Source organism: Meles meles, chromosome 4 (genome assembly GCF_922984935.1).
Source record: "Meles meles chromosome 4, mMelMel3.1 paternal haplotype, whole genome shotgun sequence".
NCBI lineage: Eukaryota > Metazoa > Chordata > Mammalia > Carnivora > Mustelidae > Meles > Meles meles.
The window spans coordinates 157,260,513-157,283,454 of record NC_060069.1 but is presented as its reverse complement, the minus strand read 5'-3'; the positions used below and the strand labels follow the sequence as shown (position 1 = coordinate 157,283,454).

At 42.2% G+C, this 22,942-nt stretch overlaps 1 protein-coding gene across 1 annotated transcript in view; it reads left to right on the top strand.

Moving 5' to 3' along the window:
- KCNJ6 (potassium inwardly rectifying channel subfamily J member 6) overlaps nt 1-22,942 on the top strand; it is a 270,830-nt gene that overhangs the window by 197,345 nt on the left and 50,543 nt on the right. The window lies entirely within an intron of this gene.

The following is a 22,942-nucleotide window of genomic DNA, read 5'->3' as shown; positions in this document are numbered from 1 at the left end:
TGCAACCTAAGGCTCATGGTTCATCTATATAATCCAAAAATGCCCAGCCAACAATCTGGCCCCAGAGTCTTCTCCAGCCCATAACCTGATCTTGGTCATCCCTTGAAAGCCGTTGATCCCCTATTTCCACTTCCCAGTACCCAACAGGCAAAGTCATAACCTCTAACTAACTTCTCTCAGAGTGGTGGAAACATTTGTGCTAGTTTTTTTTTTTTTAAGTGCAGCAAACAATGAAAATGTGAGTAAAAGTCTTTGTATGGAGCTCAATGGTTGGCATGTGCTCCTTTCCATAAAACAAAAGGAACACGGACCTAATTTGAAATGGCTATAGTGTATAACAAAATAATTCATGTGAAATACTAAGAGCTGCTCATGTGAACGGGGCTATCTGTACCCTGAGCCTTACTGTGCCATGTACTTCTGAGGCAATGATTGTGTGTGCGGAGGAAGAAGAAAAGAGAAGAGAAGGAAAGTGAGGAGAGAGGAGAGGAAACAATCCAAATGGGGAGCTCTGTCATTTTTTCACAAACCAGAAACTTCTCCCACCTCTGCTAAGTACAGGGACTCTGGATCCCCCTAGTGGTAGCCAGTGTGGTACAGCTGCCGGCAGCATAAACTGACCGCTCATGATGTGGTTTTAATATTAAATTTCTCACTATTCGTGATGTACTATATGTTGGCTAATTAAATTTAAATTTCCAAAAAAGATTTCTCACTATACACTCTCCCAGTGGGACATAAGGGAGGGAAGTGGACAAGGCTTCTTACCACTGTATCTCTGAGTTCAAAAAGCAAAAGCTCCTGGAAATGTACCCTCCCGTTATTGGTGTTAATCTGAGCTTCACATCACAGGAGCTGAGCGTCATGTTCCCTCAAACCAAAGCCCAGTCTCAAAAAATAAATGAATCCAGAATAAGCAAATTATCTTTGTATTCTCCCTGAGTTGGAATTCTCCCTGAGGCAGACCCTGTCTTTCTGATGACAGCTTGTTATGAGTGAGACGTTTTAAAAGGAAGAACACTGTTCTCTTGGTAATTAACAGTGATACTTGCCTCTGAGCATTCGGAAGTCTTTCTTATTGCTTTCTTAGAGAAAACTTGGTAGTTGCCAGCAAAAAGAATCAAAATACTTATCCTGTGTCTGGGGAAAGGTAACTACTGTTAATTTTCTTTTAAAAAAAATAAATAATTTTCCAATTTCTGTTAAGTGGAGGGAAGAGTGTTCTAGAAAGTTTTGGGTTTGTCTGAAGCTGGATATGTCTTTATCTTTTCCTGATGGAATTCATACAGTTCAGTACTCCCAGAATATCTGATCTCTTAAACTTCAGTGAGATGCTTTTTCTTTGTGAATGAGAAGCCCAAATGGGATTTATGGGTACCAAACAGGCTTTTGAGGGATGACAGAGGGAATGCTTCGAGGAGTCAAAGCCACAGGAAAGAAATAAATGTGGACCAAACGCACACCAAGGAAAACAAATTCGCAAGGATGTAATTATTCATTGTAGGGCTAGATGGGAAATCAGAAGCCTTAAAAACAGCAAGCTGACACAAAACAATTTCCGTTTTATTCATTCCTTTCCAAAATGTCTTAGTTGGCCTTAAACCACTATCACTGATCCTAATTAGCAGGTCTCTTCCAAGGATGAGCCCCAGGCTGCAACCTCACCACAGCACTCTCTTCCTAGCATGCATGTTGTCGTTACACAGTGATCCCAATATGTAAATCTGAGCTATCCTGCAGTAAGCTGGGTATCCACTGGGGTCCTTCAGTCTGCTGAGTGTCCTGGCCTAGCATAGGTCAGTGGTGTTCTGTTGACGTATTATATTCTCATGGCAGCTGTACTGCAGCAAGCCCGCTGGGTTCTATCACTTAGAGTCAGGAATGTTTTTAGCAAATGAGAGCAAGCTCCTTGAAGGCAGGACATGAGTCTTGCCCAACTTTAATGCCCTGCACATCTGGCCCCAGTCCTCCACCTAATAAGTCCTCTAGCCTCATAAAAGACAGACTCACAAAAGACACAGATAAGATACAGATAAGATAGACCCACATCCTTGGTTGACGGCTTCAGTCTGGTCCAGCCCCGAGTCAGAGGGATGTGCATGGTGACCTCTCAAGAACCTTCCAGTCATGTGATTCTATTTTTGAAAACGAATCAAACCCTGGAAAATTCTGACACCAGCCACCCAGACATCTGGGAACTGGCCGTATCTCATCCTGCAAATATATTTTTAAAGGGAGCCCTTTATGTTCCTGACACATGGGCAATTTTGAGATAGTGATGTTTACAGAAGGGTTCACAGCTACGTAAACAAACATGCTCAGCAGCTGTGGCAAATGCGCTTTAAAATAGTAAAGCATTCATATAGACGGCTATTTATAGAGGGAAAATTGGCCTGGAGGCTAGATGACAGCTACACAGAGCTGGGCCCACTGCCAGCCAGCGCCTCACTATAGCCTTTCTGATTGATGAACTTCCATATTTACCCCCAACGATTATGCAACTATGACAAGCAGTCCTTTCCAACACCTCAGCAACTGGGCCTGTTAGTTAAGATGAATCCCCATTAAGCTTTTCTCGTACACTTTTTATTCTGGAGATCATAAAACTCATACAAGAGTAGACCAGACAGTAGAACTAACTCCCATGGACCCATCCTTCAACTGCTGGAGCTGTCGTTTCGCCGTCAAACACGTTGCCTCTGTGCCCCCGCTCGAGAACAGCCCCGGGCATCAGCCCGTTTGATCGACACACCATTCCGCGCGTGTTTCTAAAAGACGAGCCTTCCAAAATAAGCAGAGCACCGTTGTGGCCCCTAAAACATGTAAAATAATGAGATCTTTCCTTAAGATCCAATACCTAGTGTCCGAGTTCCAACCGTCTCACAAATGCTTTTTTACTGCTTTCCCATCCGCTTGTCCGAACCGCGATCCAGATGAGGCTCACACGCTGTGGCTGGGATCCCGGTCCAGCCTCTGAGTCTCCGAAATCCACCTCCGTCTCCGAGGGGCGTTTCTCCTTCAACTTGTTTTTGAAGAAGTCCTCTTCACAAAGAAGAGAACTCAATCCTTAAATTATTAAACTATTTAAAAATCATTAAATTTTAATAAATTAATTAATAAATAATAAATTGAATAATCGAATTGAATTATTACGTATTAAGACTTAAATACTGCCCAGAAAACTGGGGGAAGTGGAGGGTAGGAGGCGGCCAAGTCAGCTCAGGTCTGTGAACACTACAGATGAGGAAACAAGGCTGACAGCGTGGCACGCTGCCTCTGGGGTTACTGAGGAGGAGAGGAAGCCAGGGAAGGCAAACCGGAAGTGGGTGTCCGCAAACCGGAAGTCGGAAACCGGAAGTGGGGGCGCCAAATCGGAAGGCGTTTGTCTCTAGAGACACGTGCTTGTGGAGAGGGTTTTGTTATCAAAGAATCACACCGCCCATCACAGGAATTCCGAGCTGGAAGGATCTTCACCCAGCTCTTACTTTACAGTAAGATGAGGAAATGGAGACCCAAGTAAGATGAGTCGCTAACAAGACTAGTACTTGGCTGAAGCCAAATGGCCGCTGTGAGAGCAAGAACTTGAAACCTAAGCTCAGTGACGTTTACAGCCTCCAAGCCCAGGGCTTTCTGCGTGTTGAATGCTGCTGGCTCATGAAGATTCAACAGAGAAGCGCACCCGAAGAAAACGGGGCGCTTCTGTTTGCACAGTGTGCAGTCAGTCTTCCTCCCTTTTCCTGTACCATGAGCTCCTATGTTTCTTTAAGGCGTCTCTGTGGGTCTCCGGTGTTACCAGTTCGTTTTAAAGCTCTTCATGCATTCGCGTGGATTTTTAGCAGCCACATATTAAAATGAGACGTGCCGCAGAACAGCGCTGCAATGCAAATCATGTAAGCGATGTCTACACAAATACCCCGGGAGAGTGTGGTGTTCTGTCAGATCGGATTTCCAAGTGCCATTTTTCTTTGCTGTGATCAAAATGCCACTTCATTATAACAGAGGAGAATATGAGATCACAGATTTTGAAAAGGTGGCACTTCACAGATAAGATGATTGAGTGCGAGCATTACAGTACTCTTAAGCTATTTCTAGTAATGATATTTCATACCCATTACATTTTTCAAATCTTATTTTCTCCTTTTGATAAATTAACGGCTAATCTCTCCATTGACAAGTCATTATCTCGGGATTTACCATTTTTTTGTCTTAAGAGTTATAACCCCAACTACCTGACTTAGGAAAAAAATTAATTGATGGGATCTGAAGTGTTATGAACTTCAGTGAGAAAACCTCCTGGTAAATCTATATAAAAAGGAATTTAAAAAAAAAAACTTCAAGGACACATGAATTTATTTTTCCTAGGTAGAAATCTACCATTCATCAACATCAAGAAATCCAACTATCCTTTCTCCCTGGAGCATTAGGTTCAAGTGATTTATTCAGGGCTTCTTTCCAAAATGTTTACCTCAATATCCCAGTAGTGTCATTGGCTGGATAAAAACTAATGGTAATTGCTTTCCAAATAGAGTAAACTTTTTGTGATCCTCAGTAGTTTGAGAACACTGTGTACTTGTTCACCAAATGTCCCAACAATCTGAGGTGGGATGCTACAGAGCATGCACAAGGTTTTAAGCTTTTCCACAACCCCTCTAAAGGAAAGACTACTATAACTCTGTTAAATATTTCCCCTAATTTAAAAGGCATGTAGGGTCCCATAATTTAGAAGGTAGTACATCAAAGTGACCATATATTATTGTGATTATGATTAACAAAATAAAAAAATTGACAAAATTGACACAAACAATTTCATTATTTAAATGCCCATACCCGACAATCCATTGTTCTTCCTTTTCTTAATAGGCCATGAGGAACTACTGAAATAGATGTCCCATGGAAGTCAATGATGGACACACAATACATACAATTTAGATTCAAACCCAAGAAAAAAAAATTGAATTAGCATCTAGAAGTTACCTCTGGCCCAAACTCTAAAGTGAATACTCATGTTGGGATGAAATTGCACTATGAAAATTAAGAGATGAGTGTCAAATAGTGTGAAGTGTCTAATTAGCATATCCTTAAATCAATGGAGCTTTATTCTTTCTTAGGACATTCCACAATATGAGTGGGGACAGCGTGTTGCCAGTGAAACAGTTCTATTGGACAATTTCTAATGACCAGGAGAGAATCACGGGGGGAAACCATGTAAATTATTCATACACATCTACACACTCTACCTACTGAGCTAAACAGCCAGAGTGCTTCTTTTTTTTTTTTTTTTTTTTTTTTTTTGACAGAGAGAGATCACAAGTAGACAGAGAGGCAGGCAGAGAGAGAGAGAGGGAAGCAGGCTTGCCACTGAGCAGAAAGCCTGATGCGGGACTCGATCCCAGGACCCTGAGATCATGACCTGAGCCAAAGGCAGCGGCTTAACCCACTGAGCCACCCAGGCACCCCCAGAGTGCTTCTTCTCCAGTTAAACAAGTCCCTTCTCTTCTCTTACACCAACCACTTGCAAATTTTGTTTGTTATATTAATTGTTTAGTATGCCTGTTTTTTAAAAATAATCTCTCTAAGCTACAGCTAAGCTTGAGTGTTTTTTGGTCTCATTTATAATGCCAGAACATCCTGGGTTCAAACCACAGTTGCTCCATTCACTGGCTACCTTAATCTCTCAATGCCTCGAGATCTCCACAATAAAATTGAAGCAAAATAAACACAGGTAAACTTTTGACCTCCTGATTTTGTGAGAACATATCATTTCTTTCCCCATAGACTGCACAGGTGAAAGGCCACAGAGAACAAAACTTGGAGAGGGTGGGAAGTCTGGCCATCCAAAGGGCCAATCACAGAGAGTGGCACCATTGTTTTCAGGAACCTTGCAGCTGAAGTCTCGACAGAATAACAAATGACCCTCTGAAGGCCCTCTGAATAGTCAAAACGGCAAATGTTAACTTGTGATAGCCAGTTCAAGAAATGCATACTCACAACTGAGAGTAAATGCCAGCCTGGCCTCTGCCCCAGTTACTTACCATGAATTACAAATCGATGGGATGTGAATTAATGAGGATCACTGGACTCAGAAAAGACTTTGCATTCCTATAGATAGTAACATTTCATCATTATAATTTCTGCCCAAAGTGGGCATGAATATAGATTATTCTCGGGTCTTCTAAGGCAACAGCTCAGTGAGGACAAGGCCAATAGTCTGCATTTGAAAATGGTGTTTCCATGTTCCCAGTTCTCCTCCTAGATTTCTCATAAGAACTCTGAGGTATTGGGTGATGTCCCAATTTGGAGAATGTAGTTTTGTGCTTTTAACTGAACTCAACTAAATAATATTGACTTACATATTAATTCCTTAGAGATACTTCTGCTTTAAACTATGGATATACTTCAACAAAATGGATAGTCACCCTCAAAGATACAGGGGTTAGGGACACTGACCTCCCCCCCATGCAGTTAAAAATCCATGTATAGGCGCTTGGGTGGCTCAATCCTTAAGAATCTGCCTCCGGCTCGGATCATGATCTCAGGGTCCTGGGATTGAACCCCGCATCGGGCTCCCTGCCCAGCCAGCAGGAAGCCTACTTCTCTCTCTCCAACTCCCCCTGCTTGTGTTCCCTCTCACACTGTATCTCTCTCTGTCAAATAAATAAAATCTTTTTTAAAAATCCATGTATAATTTTGACTCCCCAAAACTTAACTGATAGCCTGCTATTGAACAGAAGCCTACCAATAACATAGTTGATTAACACATATTTTTGTATGTTACATGTAATATATACTATATTCTTATAAAGTAAGCTTGAAAAAAGAAAATGTTAAGGAAAGCATAAGAAAGAGAAAATACATTTACAGTACTATACTGTAAAAAATCCACACATAGTGGACCCACATAGTTCAAACCTGTGTTATTCAAGAGTCAAACGTAAGTAGTACTTTCTGTATAGCCAACTCCATTGTTCTTTATTGACTAAGAAGAAGATAAAGATACTGTAGCAGTCAGATTTCTATAAGTTATGCTTCAGTAACAAACAAGCATAAGGGCTTAAAACACAAAGACTTATTTTTCACATGACATTCATTACATGCATTCATTACATACATTCATTACATACATTACATGTGAGCTACAGCTCTGTTCTCATCATGTTTACTCCAGGATGCAAATTGAAGGAGCAAGCAGTCCTATGTAGGACTTGCCATTCTCATGGCAGGGAGAAAAAATAGAAAATAGCAGGACACCTCACCACTGTAGCTCATCATTTATTAGTCATAGCAAGCCATATGGCAGTGATTGACATATGTAATTGCCTCATAGGATGTGGAATAAACAATTGAGAACAGAATAATACAATCTACCACAGATAACCAAGTGGTTTTGAAAACCAGGAGACTGAGTTAAAAACTTTTTGTGAGCTAAGGCTTAAAATGGACAGAGTCATTCACCAAATATGTCCAGTTTTAATCCTTCTAGACACATTTGGATCCACATTTCCCTGTTCCTGCTGAACATGTGATGTGCATTCTTCCAGACGTATACACATAAGTCCCACATATCACTCTGGTGGAAAATTCACAAGCCAATGTGTAATGTTCCCTTCCACTTCTACGACACTCAAAGTGCATGTCACAGTGGAGCTTCTGTCATCCTGGACTGTTGACTGGCTTTGAAAAGCAGACCCCTATCAAGTCACTTGGATCATGTAGCATGACTGAGAAATAACCTCATGTTATTGGTTAATACTGGGTTAAGCCGCTGAAATTTGGGTTATTACCATAATGATATCTAGCCTATCTTCTCTGACACAAAATATCACACTAATATTTTGACATTTTGGCTGTTGTACATTGCTAATAGCTCTAGATTAGCCATGAATTGAATCCGTAGTTAGTTACTTTGTAGAACTTCCCCTCCCCACTTTAAGTTCTCCCTTCACAGGCTATGCCTTTCAGATCAGACAGGTTGACTTCGAATTCTGTCTCCACTCCTGACTATCAGTGAAATTGGTACATCATATTCCTTAATCTCACCAAACTTTCTTTTCCATGCTGTAAAGTGAGAATGATACTTATATCTACAAGAAAATTCCATAAGATAATATATGTAAGTCACTTACCATGGGACCTAGTGCATAGTTAAGTGCTCAGTAAATTTAGAGAGTGAATTTGTAATTCTGTGAATCATGCGATTCTCGTCCATCATTCTTATAGTGTCTATCAGATACCAATTACTTTAGTACATGGTTTGCACAAAGATTATTTTCAATCCTCAAAACAATTTGGGAAGGTAGGTATTATCCTCATTTAACAAATGAGGAGCTGACACTTGAGGGGGGAGTAACTTTTCCAAGGTCACCCAGCCAGTGAAGGGATAAAGCCAGGATTCAATCTCAGAGCTGCTCACCTCCCAGTCCGTCTGCCCCATGTCTCTCTGGAGGCAGCATGGTACACACAGTCACATTTAAAGAGATGGTTATTGATTCAGGTTCATCAGTGTGCTGGCAATTATGGCTCAATGATATATTCTCTTCTCATTAGTGGCCTTGGCTTGCCCATTAGGCTCACCCCACCTGACCATAAAAAGCAGGGGAAATCTGCTCTTGCCTAACGTTTGACACTGTATCTCCTGAAAAGACACCCACTGACTCATACTCCAGATTCTGCCCAATTCAGTGTTATCAGGTGACCATGCCAGTTGATGCTCTGGGCCAACCCCAACCAAAACAACCTGATGCCATGCCAAGTATAACCCAAAGTGCAATCAAGCAGCCAGCTCACAAACCCTTTGGAAGAAAAAAATAAAGTTTAATATTGAAAGGGAAGAATCAATTTTGACTCTGAATACCCTGCCAGAAAGTACAACAATAAAAATGTTTGGACTTTGACTATCCTAATTAAACATTTGGGGCTTCTATTTCATTGCAAAAGGTCCAACAAGACTCTTTTTGGGGTTTGATGATGATAATAATTTTTCTCTAGTCTTTGAGATCATCCTTAGAAGATTTTAATTAAACTTTTGCTAAGTAAATGCATTTCCGTTTACACTTTCTCAAGCATACTTTATATAGGGTGAATATTAATGGGAATCTGTGAAAGTCAATAGTTGAGGAGCTGATGGGTGATGACATTAGAGGAGAACTCACAATACGAGCACCGAGGAGACAAAGTTAAAGGCTGAGTCTAAAGAGAATCAATGCCCTGTTCACAATGGCCCCAAATTAAGTATGTTTAGTACAACATGGAGAGCTAAAATAGCAGTGAATATTAGTACTTTATTTGTTTCAGATACTTGGTTTTCTATATTGTCTGTTTCTCCAAAGTTTTTTTTTAAGATTTTATTTATTTGTTTGACAGAAATCACAAGCAGGCAGAGAGACAGGCAGAGAGAGGAGGAAGCAGGCTCCCCGCGGAGCAGAGAGCCCCATGTGGGGCTCAATCCCAGGACTCTGAGATCATGACCTGAGCCGAAGGCAGAGGCTTTAACCCACTGAGCCACCCAGGCACCCTGTTTCTCCAAAGTTTAAAAGATTGTTAAACTTTAGGGAAACAAAAATGATGCTGGTCCATAATTCTTGCAGAAGGTTTTAAGAATCTACAAGGTCCAATAAGGGGCAAGAAAGATTTCCAAACACCTCCCTGAGACTTTCCACCATGATTCCTTTGTGTTCACCCAGAGGGACCTCAACATAGTCAGTCTTGCCTGATGACCCTGTGTCAGCCCCCAAAGCTAGAGGAAGAAAGAGATCACATTCATTAAGACAATGGCAGATGACTGTGTTTGGAGGCAGGCAACTTGATTGGCCATGGACAAACCAGGCCAAGAACAAGGAAGGGCAGAGACGTTTCCAGTACAACTTTGCAGCCTCCACTGCTGTGGGGACACAGAGTTGCACCCTGTGTTTGGTGGATGAATTAGCAAAAGCTCCCCTGTAATTGGAAATGCCCTTCCTGACATTGAAGAGGGTTGCTGAGGGCACCATGAGCTCCCATATCAGCAAAGCAAGGTGTCCTCTATTGCCACAATGAAGGATAGAATGACACAGTGGCATTTCTTTCCTCGAGTTCAGTCTGATACATGCTCAACCTGGTAGAAGGGGGCATCTCGTGAGTAATGAGCATTCATTATTGGAAGGCAATGGCCCAGTGGACAGGAGACAGGAAGGGTATTAGATAAAAATGTGCAGTTTCCTTCACAGCATCTCACATGTCCTGCCCTAGAGTCTCTTCCTAGGATGAAACAAAATTCACAAATGGATCCAAGGAGTATGCATTTAAATTTAAATGGTTAGTCTGTTCATGTTCCCATCTATAAAAATCTAATTTCTCCTCTCTTTGATCTAATGCCATTTCTCCTAGATAACAACCTGGCTTCAAACTTAATTGAGAAAATGGAAGCAATCAAGATGGACCACTGGTCCTCCCTTACACAGCCATATCTACCACCCTGCTTGGGCCGCTAACCCCTATCTGTCTTCCCTCCTATTCTTGGAGAGCCCTGCTCAACCCAGGGCCAACTCTGATCCCACCACTTCAGTCTACTCAAAGATTTTCAGACTGCACCATCTTTCTCTTTCTTCTATCAACAATTTTTTCTTAATAGTCTATTTCCATCAACATAAAAATATTCTCTGATCTCTGCTGTCTTCAAAAACAAACAAAAATAAAACTGTACATCTTTTGGCACAATGCTCCTCTCCAGGACTGTCCCATTCCTTGACTCTCCTTCCCACATTACTTCTAGAAGGAATTATCTGACATCCCTACTGCCATATTTTAACTTCTCATCCCAAATGGGCTTGTATTCCTAGCACACCACTGAAACTCCCTGGCAGTGTCCATCCTGCTAGTTGCAAAGGCCACCCCCTCTATTCCTGTCCTACTTGGCCTCTCCACATAATTACCACTTCCTCTTTCCCCAACCTTTCTCCCCTGGTGTTTATCGCTTCTTCTGCTTTCCCTCCTTCTTTAGTGAAAGCTCCTTTCCAACCTCCATTGTAACCTATTTCTTCTTGCCTCAGAGCCCATTCTATCTGGAGTCCTATTGTCCACTTTCCCTCTGAGCCATTTCAGCCAGGCCCTTGATGTCAATTACCATCTTTTTTGCATGTGACATCAAATTTCTATCTCTGGCCCTAACCTCTCCCCTGAGTTCTGCACTCAGAAATCCAGCTGCATACTTGGCATCCCTATTTAGATGCCTAACAAGCTTGTATAACTAATGTGGCCAAAGCAGAAACTAGAGATTCTAGAATGTGCTACAATTTCTTTCCCTCTTTGTCTTCTCCATGCTCATAAATGTCATTATCAGCCATTCATTGACTTACACCAAAACTGCAGCAGTGTCCTTGATTCATCTCATTCTCTTACCATCCAGAAGTCCTACAGATAGGATTTTTAAAATTTATCTACGTCTATGGCTACCACCCCAGATTAAGTTGTCATATGTGAAGGGAACAACATTCAGCAGAGTCTCCCTGCTTTACTTTGACCATCCAAAAGAAGTCCATTTTGCACATGGCATCTAGAGTTCTTTTAATAAATGTTAACCAGAGCAAGTCATTCCCATGGCACCTGGAAAAATCCAGATTCATTGCCATGGCCTACAAGGTCCTTCTGGCCTGTCTCTAGCCTGATTCTCTGCTTTTACCTCCAACCACTTTCCCAACTGACTCACCATGCTGCAACCACATGGGTTCTGTATTCTAAGCACAGGGAACCTTCCACACGGAGATCTTCTCCAATCACCTGATAGAAACCAGCTTCAGTCACTGTGCATACATTGTGCCGTGTGGAACGCCTCACCAGCTGACATCTGATTATGTGTTCATTATTAATCAGAATGTAAGCTCCATGAGAGCAGCTCCTCGTCTTGTTCTTTGCTATAGTCCCAGCACCTGGAATAAGTCCTGGATTGTAGTAGACACTGGGTAAATATGTAGCTACCAGAATAAATGGGTGGAGGAATGAATAAGATATCCTACGTGTCACAAACTAGATTGGTCCCTCAAGCACTTGAGGAAGTCTGGGATTATTTAAAATTGCAACAGAAAATAAAAAATCCAACTGGTCATGGTTAGCCTAAAGCCTCTGTCTCCTGGCATTGAGAATCACTCTGGGAACTAGCTCCAACCACTCCTTCCCAGTCTTCTTCAAGGCTCCCTTCCATTATCTGCTACTGACAATTTCAGTGGCTCAGGGTGCCTGGTTGACTCGACAGTTAAGTGTCTGACTCTAGGTTTCACCTCAGGTCATGACCTCAGGGTCATGAGATCCAGCTCTGCATCAGGCTCTGCGCTGGATGTGGAGCCCACTTGGGATTCTCTCTCCCTGTCCCTCTGCTCCTTCTGTCTCTTTTCCTCAAATAAATAAATCTTCGCAGAGGGTGAGAGAGAAAATTTCAGTGACTCCCCAGGGCTCTGTCTTAAGCTCTTATCACTTCCTTCCACATATCCTCCCAAAGCAACCCATCCCTGAATCTTGACCTCACCTCCTATCAGTGGGCAGTGGTTCCCACAGGTACAGCCCCACACCTGTCTCCTGAGCTACAGGCCCAGACAGCTAGCTATGTCCTGGATACCTCCATCTGGGTGGCTCTCAGGTCTCTTAAATGTAATTTGTCCTAAATTCATATTTTCTGTAGTCTACACTTTGATGAATAAAACCACTAGTTTCTCAGTTTCCCAGGCCAGAAAACTTGCTGTCATTTTACACTACACTACAGTTTTCTTCCCTTGGGCACTACAGTTTTCTCACTCCTAACCATTTCCCTGACCCCTGGACTGCTGCTAGCCCATCAGGCTCCTTTGTGCAAAAGAGAAAAAGGCATCCCTCCTCAAGACACTCTACTGCCATCTGCTGGGAAATTTCTGAAACAAACAAATTTGTACTTAGATGTAAATAAGTTGTGCAGTGAACAACCTGCACAACCATATGTGGCAGCACTGGCTAAGCTTGTCCATTCCATCTCATACCTGTCTGAAGTATCCAAATGTTCTCTCCTCTTCATCATCTTGGCCACTGCATTAATTCACAGCACCACTCCCTCCCCCTGGACTATTACCTGCTTCCATACTGTCTTCCCTAACTGTAGACTCTTGTTTCTGCAATCCCCCTCCTTACAATTGTCAGAAAACACTTTGTAACCTACAAATACCATCCCTTCACTCCTCAGTTGGAACATTCTCAGCAGCTTCTGAATAAGTGAAGAATAAAGACCAATCTTTTGTATGTCCCAGTCATGCACCTGTCCAAGCACCCTATGACTTTCTCCACCACCTGCCTATGCAGCTGAAATGACTGAACACATGATGGGTTTGGTTTTTTGTGGGGGTTTGGGGTTTGTTGTTGTTTTGTTTTGTTTTGGGGGAGTTTTTGGCCTCTGGACTGCCTCTGAAGTTTCCATCAAGGAGGGTCTCACTAGACAACCCTTGTTAGCTGTAGTTATGAAGGATGAGGGGCGATGCTGAATCAGGACATACCACCACACCCCTGACACCTCCGAAGAGGCCTTTCTGAAAGTAAAAGCTCAGTGGCAAGGTGTTTTAGGCTGAGTTGTATTCAGTCTGCAGGCAAGAAATTTCCAGAAACTTCCATGTGCCCAGGATTGTGCAAAGTTAGGAAATACAGTCCTGTCCCTAGGGAACTCACATTTTAGAGCAGGGATTTGGCAAAATGTTTTCTCTAAATGGCCAGGTAGTGAATATTTTAGACTTTGCGACATCTCTGTCACAATGACTCAACTCTGTTGCCATTGCATGAAAGCAACCATAGGCAGTAAGGCGAAAAAGGAGTGAGGCTATGTCTCAATAAAACTTTATTTATGGGCACATAATTTTCATGTGTCATAAAATATTCTTCTTTGGGTTTTTTCCCAACCATTTAAAAAGGTCGAAACGACTCTTAGCTCTCCCTTGTTCTAGACATTGAGTCAGACACAAACAAATCACAATGTGACACAAAATGGAATAAAGTACATAAGGAAATGGGGAGGTGGGACCGTGTACATGAGCTCTCCTCTAGTAATTCTGGTCAGAACTGTATTTCAGACAGATTCTACATTCTCACTGCCAATGAGGGCGGCAAGCATGACACCTCCCTGGAAAAGGAGAAGCAGCCATAATCCATGGAAAGATTAAATCATTCACATCTGCATCCCCCAGAATGAGAACACAATAGGGAGCAGAAGTTTCCTGACCGTAGAGAGAGAGCTAAAATTAACTTCTGTTCAAAAGCAGAGATTTGTCAGTAAACAGTACCATTATTAGCATCATGTTTAAAAGAAAAAATAAAAAGACATGAGCAGTTTTGTTTAACGAGGGTTTGCACTGACTTCCCGTTTCCTTTTTTGCTTGCTCTATTTTGCTCTTGGGTGAAAACTACTCCCACTACTTCACGTTTTCCGACTTTTCTCGTAACAACGTGTATTCTTAACATCAGTCCATTTGGAGGATGAAGATTTTAAAGTCCATTCCACCCTCCAAGAGATGTTTTCGGTCCAAAGGCCACTCTGCCTTCACCCCATTTTTTTGGGAGGCTGAGTGGAAAATACAGTAATTAGCCATCAACAAAGACACACAACCTTGCTATAAATTATGCCTCCACACACACACACAAAAAGACCCTGCACTCTATCAGGCAACCATGGTACACAACCTTTGAGGATAGGTATTTTAAGACCATGTGAATATCCTGTTCCTCCTCAAGCTTTCATTTTAGCACTCATTGATGATGCTTACCTAAATCAACTAGACATTACTAACATGGTCACCAAATGGTGATTTTTTTAGCTCCATGAGTCTTTCTTCATTTATGTGTTGACTTTCAACTACAAGTAAGAGCTTTTCTCCCTCCATTATCTATGTATCTATCTACCAATCTATACCAGTTTGGATTCACTAAGTCTTATTTTACTCAATGGATTACAATCTCCTATGATTTTTTATTCAAGATTATCTAATAATCCTAGATTTGGCCAGCGGAATCCTCTTCAGGCAGACTTCTCATCCTTTAGACATTTCTTCATCATTTTTTTGTGCTCTTCCTTCCTTTATGGCACAAAAAGATAGTTTAGGCTCCCCTTATAGTTGCCCAGTCCCTGCTATGAAATGAGACATTCTCCAAAGAGTCTTCATTCCCTTTAGTAAAGCCTGGTCTTTAGAAGCCAAGACCTAGGTACTAGGAGAACAGAGCAGATATACTTATTAGACTCCTTCAGTTACAAAAGAGAAGATCAGTTCTACCCCAGCTCCACCGGCTGATAAGTGTTTCTATCTGACCTAAACCAGTAGTTCAAAAACACTCCACCCTAGGAGCTTGTCAGGAAAAAGCCCAAGCTCATCACCTCCAATATTTATCAGAAAGCTGATTTGGACTGAAACACGTGGAAAGGCCTGCATGTAACCACACAGTTCGTACATTCTTCCAGAAAGTCTCAAAACCCAGCTTTCTCACCTACCAGAGAAGCAGAGAATGACCCTGTACTTTGAAGCCTGCTGCATGATGTAAGAGTGTATACCAGAAGGTGGTGTTGACTACAGTCCAGAGCCCCACCACTTGTTGCAAACTCTTGGGGGAAATTTCCTCATGTCATAGCACTATGAAGAGCTGTACTTCTGCTTAGAAATTTCTTTCCTTGGATGTGATGAATTCTGTAAACCCTGTAACAAGCCAGGTCTCCCTTGCAGTTGCAATAATGCCTAGAACCAAATATGTGGTGCATGTAGCAAGGCTTCACATCATTATGTGTGTTTCACAAAGCCTCAACCCTACTGGTTCCCACAGCCCCAACCTTGATGGGTTTCTCTCGATGACAATCACCCCCATCATGGAAGTTGCTGTCTACATGCTCTGTGTGTTAGTTGTCGAGGCCATAAAGCACACCACAAGCTGCATGGCGTGAGCAGCAGCAGACATCTCACAGTTCTGGAGGTAGGAAGCCCAGACTGAGGTGGTGGCGGATTCCGTTTCTAGTGGGAGGTCTTTTCCTGACTTGCAGGTGGCCACCTTCTCTCCATGTCCTTATCTGGCCCTTCCTTTTTGTGCTCCAAGAGGGAGCTCTCTCCCTCTTTGTAAAAGGACACCAGTCCTATTGGAATAAGCCCCCCCCATGACCTCATTTAACCTTTATAACTCCAAATAGACACCATCTGCAGGTATAGTCACACTGGGACTTAGGGCTTCCTCATATGAATTTGGAAGTGGGACACAATTAAGCCCATAACACTCTGCAAGTTGCTTATAACCTTTGTGGACCAAGTCAGAGTAATAAATAAACACGGTGTTTTCATCCTCACCAGGAGCTGACAGCTTCACAGAAATTCCCCACACTTGACTGACATGTAGAATGCAGAACCTGCCATTCTGCAGGCTCAAATGGAACAAAGGCCACATCTATGACTGGATTAATTGTGCTTTATCTTAAAATTACATTAAGCAAAATGCACTGGAACTAGGCTCATTATTCCATAATCAAGCGGTATGGAAAAATCCTGAAGTGTTCCATTGTCCCTCCCTCAATGCTGCCCATAGCCTTCTCTCTTTATTGAAACATCTGAACTTGTGGTTTCTACACGAGCCCTCCAGGATGGGAAGGTTGAGACCTGGGCAAAAATGCCACATCACTGTCCTTGTGAGAACTGCTGGCAGAAACACGGAGCAGGGCATCCATGTGTACAATGGTCTTCACAGAAAGTGTCTTCAGGAAAATCCTGAGGACACATGGCTACACACCACATATGTTCCCACAGCTTGGACTTTGTTCTAGATACTTCTCTACATTTACCTTCAATGCCCTTTGACCAGGAAGGATCCTGTCTACCCAGTGCCTAGTGCAGCACCTAGCATTGTTTACCTGCAGGCTTGGGAAGCTGTTTTTCCAGCTCAACCCATGGTGTTTCTGAGTTTAGTCCAAAATCACATATCAATTCACTTTGCATTATCAACTCTGCTGTGTCACCCACCCTCCCCCTACCGTTGTCTGAGGGGCCCCACGTTCTCAGAGCACCTGCCCTCTAGAAAGGTCCAAGGGCTCATATGAAGCTCCCACCTACCCATATGGTTGCCCTTCCTATCTCTTGTCCTGGCCCAGAACCACGCAGCCTGCTTTGCCTGGTATCTCCTCCTATCTGTCTCTTGCCCACCAGGTTTGGCCTTTTGGACTAAAGCTGTCATTTCCAAGCCCTGACCGGGGACTCTCTCTTGTGGACTCACCCATCATAGCCCAGACCTACATGTTACTTCCTTCTTCAGCTCAGACAGACCCTGGGGGCACCCTCTTGTCAAAGAGGAAGTTCAGCCACCAGCCTCCAATAGGTGACATTATTCAAGAGACAATAGCGTATCTGTATACCCCTGCTTATGTATCACTGAAGTCATCATTTCTTGAGTACTTCCTACAACACCAATTCCCTTTTCGAGAGGCAACATAGCATTCAGTACCATCTATTTCAGAAGAGAAAAGTATGACATTTAAATAATTGATCTGATTGATTTCCAAATTGGATTAATGTTATTAATTTCCTGCTGTCAAAATAGAAATTATCACAGGAATGTTTCTCTCTACCCATTAAGCCTTTTAATAAAAGCTGAAAAACAGAATGAACACAAATAAAGTGTAGCTAGTTATTACCAAGACCTTCTTTACAAGGTTGCTTACAGAATTAGTTTCACTGTGCTTATTTACAACACAAATACAGGCTTATATAACAAGCCATCCCTTTTTGGTACCTATATTAAGAGCAAAATTTATCTAATCCCGCTCTTTAATTTTAACGTTAACTAAATAACCATTTATTTGAGGGAAATTACTTTGGAATTTGGGCTAACTGGTTGGTTCCTCAGCAGGTCACTGGGTGACTATGGGTCTCAGTGGGAGATCTGTGTCTTAGAGAATGTCCACTTGTCAATATTCTGTATCTCTTTGAAAGTGAATTATAAATGTTCTCCCAGCTTTCTGATTCAGTCCAAAGCTGGGTGTAAACTCTGCATTTCAGAGAGAAGGAAGGGCTTGACCATTAGGTCCCAAAGTCCTACCACAATCAGGAGAAGGTAGTACGTCCAGTCGAGACATGAGTCATACTGACCCCCACATTCCCATCAATTTCCAGACTTTTCTACTAAAATGAGACACGTGGGTAGGGAGGTTATTATTACAATCAGTAAGTGTAGGAACTGAGTCTGGTATAGCTAAAGGGATTATACTTGTTCTTCCATCTACTTTAAACCAACAAGCTTTTTGTTTTTTAACTTTATTTCATTTTTTTCAGTGTTCCAAGATTCATTGTTTATGCATCACACCCAGTGCTCCATGCAATACGTGCCCTCCTTAATACCCACCACCAGGCTCTCCCAGCCCCCCACTCCCCTCCCCCGCCCCCAGAACCCTCAGTTTGTTTCTCAGAGTCCACAGAACTCCATCCAGTGGGTGTCAGCTCCTTCCAGCTACCATCAAGAGCTGCCAGGTGCCACATGGGCTGTCCAAAGCAAGCAGTCAGAACGCAGTTTGGAGGCCCAACTCTTCACCCATACTGATGGCGAAGAGTCAGAAACTTAAGATAAGATAATGTGATTTCAGGCAACTCCATCCCCATAACCTGGCCAGCTGATCTTGTGGTCACCTACTGGACTAGGAACCCATACAGACAGCCACCACACAGTGCTGTCCCCATCCTTCCTCCTCAAAGGTATGGCTTAAGATGGGCACGAGATTGAAAATAACCTGGAGATTCATCCATGAAATATGTTACCTTGATCCATATGCATATGATTCATTTTCTGTTTGGGAAAGGAAAGGCTCTGTGGATTTTTAAAAATTCATGTTGGTGCCCTGATGGCAGCCATAGGTTGTTAACTGGGCTAGTTGCCATTCGTGGTAACTGTGGTACAGTCCCCAGAACTCACAAAGATATTCATATGCCTTGGGCAAACTCAAAAATCTTGAGGTTCCCTAAGATTTCCACAGCCAAGGCCTTTTTTCCTACCAACACCAGTTACAAATGCAAAGATGTATAGCTCCCCTGTGGACAGTTGCTGAAGCCAAAAACTCACCCCACCAAGCGTCCACTGATTTCAATCCAAAAAGACATTTTATGAAAAGTCTGGTAGTAGACAGTCTTTAAACTTCTACAAATTAAAGAAGATTCAAGGGGGAGATGCTTGGGGGGGCGCATGCTGTATAGTGGAGAGAGCCTTAAATGTCACAAATAATAATAATAAATGGAAATGATAAATATCTGGACATAAAACAATTCATAGCAATGATATAAAAATTACTGTTGGTAATTTTTCATATATACTGACAACTTAAAGTGATTATATCATATGTAACTAAATTCAATTTTAATTACTTAATATTATATTGAGAAGGAAAATACTTATAAAGATTGTCTCTAGTTGATTGCAGTGGATGTCTTCCATCCTTCCAAATTATTTATCCAAAATTAAGTTTTCTAAGGATACAGTAGCATGGGCCATTGATGATGAATACACTAATGGCTTGGCCTTCTGAAATCCAACTGTGTGTGTGTGTGTGTGTGTGTGTGTGTGTGTGTGTGTGTTATGTTAGTCACCATAAAACCCATCATTAGTTTTTGATGCAGTGAAATCCAACTTCTGACTCAGGCTGAGACCCCAGGCAGTTTTGTTGATGGGGAGAAGCTACTGCTTCCCTGAAGTGAATTAAATGGTGTGAGGAAGGGGGTCTTAGGCCACTCAATGCCTCCCACCCAACTCCTGATGCCTGGCATGAGAGAAGTAGGAGACTAAGCCTTGCCTTTCACATGTCATCTGTGCTGACATTTGGTATAACTGCTTCTTCTTACTAATACACTGTCAATTCCTTTTTTTCTTAATATATATTCATTTGAAAGAGAGAGAGAAAGCATGAGTGGCAGAGGGACATGGGAGAGGGAGAGAATCTCAAGCAGATTCCCCACTGATCATGGAGCCCCACATGGGTCCCAATCCCATGACCCTGTGATCACCACCTGAGTTGAAACCAAGAGTAGGACGCTTAACAGATGAGCCACTCAGGCATGCCCACTGTTAATTCGTGAGAGAGAGGGGAGGGATATATTGATTTCCCACAGTGTACTAAGAACTAGGGACTGTAGATGGATAGATAACTTCCTCAAAAACTCAACCTGAGCTGGAAATTCCCTTTCTTGGGAGGAACAGGATAAGAACACCTGAGAACAAGGTAGAGCCCCTTTTAAGGGAAAGATGAGCAGAAAAGGAAAAGGAAAAGATGCCGACCGGCCAACGTTCCTTGTCACCCTTCTCCTCTACAACCTGTCAGACCTTTTAATATTTGTGATATTTAATATTTGTGAGGTGATCCCAGAGCAGAAAATCCGTCCAGATTTCACCTCACTGAGAACAGTGGCAGGCAGGAGAGCAAAATTTTCCTTGTTATTAGGACCCTGTCCACTGGAAAAGCTGTGGGCCAAAAAATATTATTATTTAATCATAATAAATAAATGAATTTAAAAAAATAAAAGCTGTAGACCCTGAAAGTTCTGGAAAAGGGACTTCTTGTTCCATCCTGCACTTCAACTGTACTTTCAGGAATTGGACCTGAAATATATACAGTTGTGATAATACACAGATTTAATATCTTCCCAGCAGTTGAATTGCACTGATTCAATATATCCTCAAAGACTTCTCCATGTGACCTCTATCATGCTCTCTTTGCCAACACTGCCATCCATAATATCACTGTGTCTATTAAATACCTTTTCTGAAACAGGAGGACAAAGAGAAATACTTACCAAGCAACCAAGTCTGGTTTCCAGCCAATATCTGCAAGACGGGTCTCATTAATGTATACTCTCGGGCATCTTAGCTGACACCTGCCTCCCTCTTCCCCACCTCTCTGCTGTTAGAATTCCATGTCCCAGAACAGGCTTAGCCAGTGTTCAAGAAAAACCAGAGGCTGGCAGTAGTCAAAGGGGTAAAAGCAGATTTTAATCAGGAGCTATTGCAATAAGGGAAAGAGACTTCAGTCCAGAACTGGACCTACGGCCAAATACAGCACGGACAAGTAGCGATTCCAGCTAAGGGGGAGCCAGTGAATGGGAAAATACCAGCAGGAGGTGAGGGCCATTCTGGCTACACGGACCTCACAGGGTCTTCCTGAAGCCAAGCCAGGTGATCAGACCTCGTTGGGGGATGGAGGATAAGGATGAGAAATCTGATCTGATATTGAGGATGACCAGATATCAGAGTGGGAGATTCTGGCTAACCAGACCTTGCAGGACTTTTGCTAAAATTGGACGATGCAAAGACAAATGCAGAAGTCCAAAGGTCAATGGGGAAGAGGGTTCAGAGGAGCCTGGCTGACATGGGATCAGGAGTGCCTTGGTCACCAGGAGTGAGTCATGTTTCCCATACTTATATTATTGTTAGGTTCCATTAGGCTGACAAATGAAGGTGAGGTTCACAGGGAAAGCCCTGGGCTTATGATCAGAAGATGCGCTCACGACTTAATTTGGCTCCTCATGAGTCATGTCCTTGACCAAAATATCTGGTCTAACTCAACCTCAGTTCCTCTACCTGGTTAGAGGTGATAATACCTGCCTGACTTGGTGATTTTTAATGAGATTTAAATGAGATGATTCAAAAAAATCTATCATAAAATCTGAAATATAGTAGACAATTGAAGAGAAAAAGGGGTGCTTTATTTTTTTATTAACATATAATGTATTATTTGTTTCAGTGGTACAGGTCTGTGATTCATCAGTCTTACACAATTCACAGCTCTCACCATAGCACATACCCTCCCCTATGTCCATCACCCAGCCACCCCATCCCTTCCACTCCTCTACACTCCAGCAACCCTCAGTTTGTTTCCTGAGGTTAAGAATCTCTTATGGTTTGTCCCTGTCTCTGGTTTCATCTTGTTTCATTTTTCCCTCCCTTTCCCTATTATCCTCTGTCTTATTTCTCAAATTCCTCATATCAGTGAGACCATATGATAATTATCTTTCTCTGATTGACTTATTTCACTTAGCCTAACACCATCTAGTTCCATCTATATCATTGCAAATAACAAGATTTGGGGGTTTTGATGACTACATGGTATTCTAATGTGTGTGTGTGTACACACACACACACACACACACACACCATATTTTCTTTATCCATTCATCTGTTGATGGACATCTAGGCTCTTTCCATAGTTCAGCTATTGTGGACATTGCTGCCATAAACATTCAGGTGCACGTGCCCCTTCAAATCGCCACCTTTGCATCTTTGGAGTAAATACCCAGTACTGCAATTGGTGGGTTAGTTATATGGTAGCTCTATTTTCAACTTTTTGAGGAACCACCATATTGTTTTCTGGAGTGGCTGTAGCAGATTGCATCCCCACCAACAGTGTAGGAGGGTTCCAAAAAGGGTGCTTTTAAAATGCTGGTATATCTCTAGTGCTCAGATGTTCCACTCACCTGTAAAATGGCAGAAGGTTTAAAGATCTAAAAGTGTCAAATTAGAAAAAACATTCATCCCCCTTATTAGCAGGAGATTCTTAGATTGAATTTAATAAGATGAACTGGGAATCTCATTGGATTCAGGTATGTTAGAACTCTTCTGCTCTGAAAGTATACCTTTGTAAGGGGACAAAAATAACTGTCTGCCAAACCTTTCCAGAAAAATGCACTGAACTGAAGATTGGAGAGGCCTCTTCTTCTTGTTCCGGCCTTTTATACCCCTGAAATAGGTCAGACGAGAGGGACACCTTCCATCTTGGATGGTAGGACTCAGGGAACAACAATAAAAAACTGCAATCCTCAAGAATCATTGAAAAAATAAATAGAATAAAGAGACTTTTTAATCAAGCACTTGCTTCTCTGCAAACTCCATCCATCTACACTGTAGAACACAACTAAGAACCCAAAAGCAAGGACAGAAATGCAACCACAGAAGAAACCACAAGGTCCAT